The sequence below is a fragment of the Rutidosis leptorrhynchoides genome, chromosome 3 (assembly GCF_046630445.1).
Source record: "Rutidosis leptorrhynchoides isolate AG116_Rl617_1_P2 chromosome 3, CSIRO_AGI_Rlap_v1, whole genome shotgun sequence".
NCBI classification, from domain to species: domain Eukaryota; kingdom Viridiplantae; phylum Streptophyta; class Magnoliopsida; order Asterales; family Asteraceae; genus Rutidosis; species Rutidosis leptorrhynchoides.
Window position 1 is genome coordinate 443,755,001 of NC_092335.1, and position 9,720 is coordinate 443,764,720.

A 9,720-nucleotide genomic window follows, 5' to 3' on the forward strand; every position below is an offset into this window, starting at 1 on the left:
AAAGGGAATCAAATGAACTCACCTAATGTATTTTGTAGTAAAAATACATATAACGACATTGAACAAGTGTATATGGCGACATTGAACAAATGTAGGGTTGACCTCGGATTCACGAACCTATATCATTTATATATATTAACACGTTGTAATCGAACAAATTTAAATATATTATTATTAGTGTTATAATTGGTATTTTAATAATCTATGTGTTTCATTATTAACTTACATATATTTATTTAATATAAAAATTTATAAAATGTTAATATAGTTTTGTTAAGTATATTTTTATATAATTAAATTTTATTGTAATAATAATAATATTAATATTAATAGTAGTATTGATAATAATAATATAGTTTTTTTTAAGAATAATAATGATACTAGTAATAATAAAAATGATAATAATAATAATAATAATAATAATAATAATAATAATAATAATAATAATAATAATAATAATAATAATAATAATAATAATAATACTTTTAATTATATGATACTTTTGATGATACTTTCAATGAAAATTTTAATTATAATGGTAACTTTAATAATAATGTTACTTTTAGTAATAATAATAATAATAATAATAATAATAATAATAATAATAATCTTTAATGATAATGATAATGATAAATAAAATTTCTACCTCAATGGAATAGCTAAAAAAAAATAAACGCCATTGCCCGAGTTCGAACCCGCGACCTCTCGTTCAAGCACACACACCCCTCACCATTCCTTCTGTCACTGTTTTTCTGATTTAGTCAAGTTCTAAATATCTATAAACCATATTTTCTGTTTTCTAATATCTTCTTCTTCACAATACAAGACCCAATTTCATCTTCATCATTTATCATCTCACATATCGTCATCCTCATTCTCTTATCATCACTATCCACTATTATCGATAATCTTATATCATCATTATCATTATCTTCCTAACAACATCATCATCGATATTCTGTGTCACGCATAACATGATTATCATACTTCCAACCTCATCACCTTCATTGATTATTAAACTTAATCATTATTTTATGTATTTATCTAATCCATCCTCACTCATGATCAACATTTATCCTAAATAACATAATAACCATATGGTAACTTATATCATCGCCTCTATCATCATTCTAACATGATCATAAAGTTATCATCCTCCTCGTCTATCGTGAATCACCATCTATACGTTAAAACAAATATGTATAGACCATCATTTTCAGCACATTGGAAGCCCAACAAAAAATCGATCTCTAAGCCCACTAAACAATCTATTATCGATTGGATCTTAAAGCCCATTTGATAACTTGTAATTTTAGATCAAAGCCCAAAATTTATAAGTCATATTGGCAGACATTATTGCTGTATGCTCGATGGAAAGAAAAAAAAATCCATGTAATACAACCCTACCACTTTAACTAGTGGGTGGGGGGTTCAGTTTAAGCCAGGAGCATAAAGGAAATACAACATTATTACATGATCATTATTTTCTCCTTACATTGTCTTCTTTATTTAATCGATTATATATAAAAAAAAAGCAGAAATGAGGTTAGTTATAAGATGGTTAGTGATTGTGAAATGGGGTTGGTATTCGATGGCTTCATGACAGAAAAACAGAAAATGAGTTGGTGGTAATGATTGGGTGGTTCGATGGTTGGTGGAAGGATAGGTGTTTAACGAAAATGGTATTGATGAAGGGGATGATTAAAGTGGTGATAGTTCAACAAGAGTGGTGGTTTGTGGTGGAAGAGGTCCTCGATGGTTGATGGTCTAGTGGTTGCAGCAAGAATTTTAACAACAAAAGTTATTGTAGTGAAACAGAATATATGCAGCAGCAACTAAACAATGATGAAGGTTGGCGGTGGTCTTCAAACAGTGAAAAAGGAAAAAAAAAATAATAATAATAATAATAATAATAATAGAGTTGCAGGTTTTGTGATAATGGTGTTCGGTGGTGTTCGTTGTTGAAGTGGGTTTCAGTTTGGACAAAAAGATAGAAGCATCGGGTTTACAGTCGATGGTAGCTTATTGTGTTTGAAGTTGGTTGATAAGGGTGGCGGTTCATGTGGGTTCAAGGTGTTGAAGATGGAAAAGGTGGTGATGATAGTTGACGGTTTGTGGTGGTTTATGTCACGAAATTAAGCAGCAGGTTGCTGCTCTCGATCCCAAAGCAGAATCACTAATAGTGGTTTGAGGTTTTTGGTTCATTAAACAAAGATAGGGAAAAAAAAATGAATAGACGTGGTGAAGATACATTCATGTAAATGGGTATACATTTATATATATAAAATATCAATATCAATATGCTAGTGGATGGATATGGCAAAAACAGTAACCAGTGCACAGTAAAGCAAATAGTAAATGTTAATTTAAATTCATTGATTGAAACAAGTGGTTCGGTTAGTGGATTGAAGATGAATCCTACATTTACATATATATTATAATATTAAAAGTAAAAATAAAGTAATAATATAATAATAATTATAATAATTATAATAATCAAATGAAAATAAAACGTTTACAATTCATAGCTGCCATCAACTATTCAATTACGGACTGGATTTCATGCCTCTTTGTTAATCAGTGTCGAATAAAAGTACTCAGAAAAATCCCAAACTTTTAGATTAACTATTTTATTTATTTTGGTCATTATGGTATAAAATTCAGTCATTTATTTAATAAATAAAAATTACACTCACTGTCCCTCTCATTTATGGGTAAAATATAAAAAGTGTTGAAATTTAATAACTAGGTCCTAAATATAATTTTAGTAAGCCTAAAATTTATAGAACTCATTTTCGTATCTCCTTTTATTTTAAAATTACAATAGTTTGAATTTAACTTGCTTAATATCAATCGAAACATCAAATGAGTATTACAATTATTTAATATTTATTTTTAATATACTTTATTTATATATAGAGATATATTTTAAATAATAATTATTATTTTTACATAATTATTTTCTAACAATTACATCATAAATTATATTTCAAATCATATATATATATATATATATATATATATATATATATATATATATATATATATATATATATATATATTTATTTATTTATTTATTTAAATATATACATACCTATTTACAAATAGTTGTTCGTGAATCGTCGAGAACGGTCGATGGTCAATTGAACAGTTCAAAATTTCGAAACTCAACCTGACAGACTTTGCTTATCGTGTCGAGAACATATAAAGATTAAGTTTTAATTTGATTGGAAATTTCCGGGTCGTCACAGTACCTACCCGTTAAAGAAATTTTGTCTCGAAATTTGAGTGAGGTGGTCATGGCTAACAATAAAAATGTTTTCATGACGAATATGAGTTGATAAAATAAAATTTTATCAATATTGCGTAATATAGGTAAGATAATTCGATTATTCGAAGAGTACGAGTGAAGCTGTCACAAAAGAGTGAAATGAGAAATTTAAGATTCGTCTTACTTTTGACGTAGTCACATTTGAATTTAGAAAATAAGGTGCGTCTTGACTTTTGACTTCTGGTTGAATTCCGGAATTCAAGGGATTTAAAGGAAATCTTGGAAATCTAAAAGATTTGATTCTTCGGTGAGTAAGGAAATTAAGATCTCTATAATTAAATACGGTGATCTGCCCCGATTACTCTGTCTGATATTTCCATTATAAATTAAACTTTTCCCGTTCCAATATTTTTCACCATTCCTATACTTTTTTTTTTAGTTCATACATCCAAAAGATTATGAAAATGTTTAATCCAATTCTAATCCTTGATATTTTTCTAATTATTATTTCTGTCATCCTTCTTTTCAATCTTTCACCAGAAAAATCTGTTTACTTCTACTATTGTCTTGGAATGATACTGTTCTTAATTATACCGTGTCTTTATATTGCTATTCGTATTAATATCTATGGTTTGTAACTCCAGTGCTGTTATTGGGCTTTATATTTTCTCTTATATTTTGGAGCTCTTTGCCTTTTTATTATCCTCCCGACCTCTAGTAAAGCGAGTAACGGTCCAGAATTTGTAAGTATGGAATTTCGGATGGATATCATGTTCTAAATAAGAAGGAATGTATTAGCACGATTTGATTTGTCAAATTATCAGAATCACTGAGAATAGAACTATCAAGAATATACTTTCTTGATATGTTCAGAAGTTAAGTAGAATGAAAGAGTTATGTAACATGGCACATGATGACGTTATGATCTGTGAATCATCATGTTCCAATAGAAACTCAGCATGACTTACTGTAATGTAATCACGTTGGCCAAGCGCCATTATATGATACTAACTCATGCTTCAATTCCCAACACTTTTCCACAATTCATTCATAGTTTATACTTAGATTTTACAGAAATTTCCAATATAATGAAATACAGAAAACACGAAGAGATAGATAATTTCGGACAAGAATATTTATGAAAATATCCTCAGAAATATCGAAGATATTTATGATGATATTTTGGAATTTTTAAGTTCGAAGGTTGATGAAGAAAAATTTTCCGCAAGATTTTAACATGACTTCGGAGCAAGATTTTCTCTAAAGATTTCATCGGACATTAAATTATTTGGATTCTTTGAAGGCAAGTTTAGTCCTTATGATTTGTCCACAGTTTCCTTCATAGTTTCGCATAATCTGCTTTTCGCTACTAAATTTTCTATTGAGCATTTCCAACACTCCTTTCTTTATCATCAAACCTTTGGCGTTTAGACCATCTATCATTTTTCTGTTTCATCTGCATTCAATGCTACGATATCTGAATCATCGGTTATCAATCCGAGGTGGTTTCAGGAGAATTGTGTTTTTAAATGATTAAACGCTGATGGTAATATGGTGGAATATGAAAGGTTCTCCGGTAACAATAAAAGAGCACGCATATATATCAAAGTTATAATAAGGTTGTTTCAAACGAAAAGTCGAAGTTGACTTGCTGGAGCTGTGACAAAATTTGCTACTTTGAAAAAGAACTGCAAAGTTATTTTGGATAATAATAACACTAAACGAATTAACACAGCTACTTGTAAAACGCTTACTCAGTTTCCGAGAGTTTTCAGATGCATAACTACATGCATCAATCTTTTCTTCCGTAGATGAAGTGCGATTGGTTCATCCTCTCATTTGAGGTGTTTTCAAGAATCATGAAAGGTTTGAACGTAGATTGTAATCGTCAAGATACAAATGAGGTTTAAAATGAAATCAAGTGGCAACTTGAAGAAATGTTTAGTTTCATATGTTATAAATAATATTTTAATTCATTTTAATTGTCCAATGTTATTAGTCCACAGTCGATAATCCACAATTAACAGTCCAATAATTCATATATAGTTTAATTTATAATATTCGAATTAATTAATACGTATTGTGACCCGTGTACATGTCTCAGACTCGATCACAACTCAAACTATATATATTATTGTAGAATTAACATCAACCCTGTATAGCAAACTCGGTCATTACAGCATATAGAGTGTCTATGGTTATTCCAAATAATATATATAGATGCGTCGATATTGTAGTGACCCAAACTTTTCCATGTTTATATATATTAATTGAGATTGATATTTACATGATTAAATGTTTCCAACATGTTAAGCAATCAAACTTGTTAAGACTTGATTAATTGAAATATGTTTCATATAGACAATTGACCACCCAAGTTGACCGGCGATTCACGAACGTTAAAACTTGTAAAAACGACATGACGATATATATATGGATGTACATATGGTTAACATGAGATTATGATAAGTAAGTATCTCCATAAGTATATTAACAATGAGTTATATACATATAAACAAGACTACTAACTTAAGGATTTCGAAACGAGACATATATGTAACGATTATCGTTGTAACGACATTTAAATGTATATATATCATATTAAGATATATTAATATATCATAATATCATGATAATATAATAATTTAACATCTCATTAGATATAATAAACAATGGGTTAACAACATTAATTGAGATCGTTAACTTAAAGGTTTCAAAACAACACTTACATGTAACGACTAACGATGACTTAACGACTCAGTTAAAATGTATATACATGTAGTGTATTTAGATGTATTAAAATACTTTTGGAAGACTTCAAGATATATATCAAAACACTCATACTTAACGAAAATGGTTACAGTTACTTTCCCATTCTTTTCTTTCATCAAGAATTCTAGTCGTATTTTTACCCGTATTATACACAGCTTCAAAACGTACTTACTATGGGTATATACCAATAGGAACTAGCATGGGATTCCACTATTGATTATGTCATGTATGACTAATCAATTTTAACTTCTACCATGAGCTAGTCAACTAACTAGAACTCCTTTTAACCCCACTCACCACTCACCAATTACCACTCATCATTCACTCCATTTCACTTCCAATTCTCTTTCTAATTCTCTCTCAACACACCCACACTTTTATGAACGTATTTTTCCAGTAGTTAATCATCGTCTTCATCAAAAATAACTTCAAGAATCAAGCTATAATTATCATAGGAAGAACACTTCAAGAACACTTCAAAAATCCCTTCAAGTTTACTAATTTACTTCCAAGCTTTCTAATCCATTCCAAGTAATCATCTAAGATCAAGAAACCTTTGTTATATACAGTAGGTTATCTTTCTTATTCAAGGTAATATTCATATTCAAACTTTGATTCAATTTCTATAACTATAAACTATCTTAATTCGAGTAAAAATCTTACTTGAACTTGTTTTTGTGTCATGATCCTACTTCAAGAACTTTCAAGCCATCCAAGATCCTTTGAAGCTAGATCATTTCTTGTTACTTCCAGTAGGTTTACCTACTAAACTTGAGGTAGTAATGATGTTCATAACATCATTCAATTCATATATATAAAACTATCTTATTCGAAGGTTTAAACTCGTAATCACTAGAACATAGTTTAGTTAATTCTAAACTTGTTCGCAAACAAAAGTTAATCCTTCTAACTTGACTTTTAAAATTAACTAAACACATGTTCTATATCTATATGATATGCTAACTTAATGATTTAAAACCTGGAAACACGAAAAACACCGTAAAACCGGATTTACGCCGTCGTAGTAACACCGCGGGCTGTTTTGGGTTAGTTAATTAAAAACTATGATAAACTTTGATTTAAAAGTTGTTATTCTGAGAAAATGATTTTTATTATGAACATGAAACTATATCCAAAAATTATGGTTAAACTCAAAGTGGAAGTATGTTTTCTAAAATGGTCATCTAGACGTCGTTCTTTCGACTGAAATGACTACCTTTACAAAAATGACTTGTAACTTATTCTTCTGACTATAAACCTATACTTTTTCTATTTAGATTCATAAAATAGAGTTCAATATGAAACCATAGCAATTTAATTCACTCAAAACGGATTTAAAATGAAGAAGTTATGGGTAAAACAAGATTGGATAATTTTTCTCGTTTTAGCTACGTGAAAATTGGTAACAAATCTATTTCAACCATAACTTAATCAACTTGTATTGTATATTATGTAATCTTGAGATACCATAGACACGTATACAATGTTTCGACCTATCATGTCGACACATCTATATATATTTCGGAACAACCATAGACACTCTATATGTGAATGTTGGAGTTAGCTATACAGGGTTGAGGTTGATTCCAAAATATATATAGTTTGAGTTGTGATCAATACTGAGATACGTATACACTGGGTCGTGGATTGATTCAAGATAATATTTATCGATTTATTTCTGTACATCTAACTGTGGACAACTAGTTGTAGGTTACTAACGAGGACAGCTGACTTAATAAACTTAAAACATCAAAATATATTAAAAGTGTCATAACCCGTCCTTAACCATAAGAACGCGTTAGATAACGTATGATTTCATTGCGAGGTATTGACCTCTATATGAGACATTTTTAAAAGAAAAACTGCATATATTATACATTACAAACCACAACCATTATTTTTGTTACAAGCTTAAGACAATAAAAAGAAGATTAACGTTTAGCGATAATCTTCGACTTACAAACTTTACAAATGATGACAACAACACGGTTTCTAGCATATTTTACAATACAACATCTCGGATATGCAGTTTTATTTTTGACACAAACATGCGTACGCAAGATCCTGGTTAGATCCAACATGATGCAGCGGAAGCTTTAGAAATCACCTGAGAATAGACATGTTTTAAAAGGTCAACATAAAGTTGGTGAGATATAGGTTTAATGCCGGCAGCAATATATATATAGACCACAAGATTTCGTATATAAACAGTTTAATAAAAGTATTATAAGTGGTTGAGCACTTGGTAACCATACTTAACATTTTCACGTCGCATATTCCCTTTAATATGAAATCTTACTACACCGTACCAAGTGTAGTCACAAAACGAAGTACTGTGCAACCGTTGAATACTGGTCGTCCAGTCCGGTTGGGGTTGTCAGGCCCGATAGATCTATCAACAGGATTCGCGTTTACAATACCGCTGTAAATATTAGTTACCAAGCTACAGGGAAGTATGCCAGTGGTACAACTCAACGTAGAACATATTTTTCAGTTACTTGTGTCCATATCGTAAAACATAAAATACATGTATTCTCATCCCGAAATATTTAGAGTTTAAAAGTGGGACTATATACTCACTCTTGTCTTGATGATATATATAATTTGACTCGGTCTTCCGGTTGATATCACGAACCTATCCATATATAATATATCAATATGTTTTCATTTTAAAACAAACGTTATATATATATATACTTGTTATACTTTTAATATTTTGAATATTTCCTTAGTCCGTAGTTAGCATTTCGATGTTAGTAATTCAATTTTAATGGTTCATTTTTAGATGTTTAATATACCCGCAATAAACAAAACCCCCAACGAAATAAATAAAACCCCATCGTATATGTATTGGTTGAGATTAATCTTGACCCACGGTACCGGTGTTGTCAAATGACGTATTGCGTACATAAAGTACCGGTGTTGTCAAATGACGTGTTGCGTACAAACATGGGATCTTATGATTAATCTTCTCGTGTTGCTTACGGGTGATCCTGAACCATATGAAATTGAATTATGAGTACATATATATAAAATATCATGTTATCTTATAAAGATGTGATTTTATGTAAATTTTTCCAATGAATCCCGAAGTCAATTAAGTCTTGGATAACCAATTTTGTTTCGGTCATAGTTTCTTCGTTACAAGTCCGTTTTCGTTGATTCAAATTGCCATCTTCTTGGATCGAGTTCTTCTATAAGACTATGAACTGTAAATACCTTGGTTTGTATTCAAAATCATACGGCATAGATGAAAGTTTAGTGAAACATATGAAATTAAACATTTTTGTTACAACAAAATCATTTAATGACCATTTTTCCAAAAATACTTATACTTTGAAAAACCAAGTTTTACCTTGTTAAATTAACATATAAATAAGTTATGTTACATGTCTTGAAGTATTTTAAAAGTTAAGTTAGAAGGATCTATTTAGTTTGCAAACAAGTTTGAAAACATTCAAACTATGTTCTTGTTGTTAAACTTTTGTACCACAAAATAAGATAGCTATATATATGAATTGAATAAGGTTATGAACATAGATTCTACCTCAAGTTCCTTGGATAAGTTTGCTGTAAAAGAGGAGTAAGAAGCTAGAATCAAAAGGGTGATAGAAGTGGATGAAAGATTGGAAGTAAGTTGGTGTTCTTGGAAGGTTTTCTTGAAGTGTTTTTGTAAG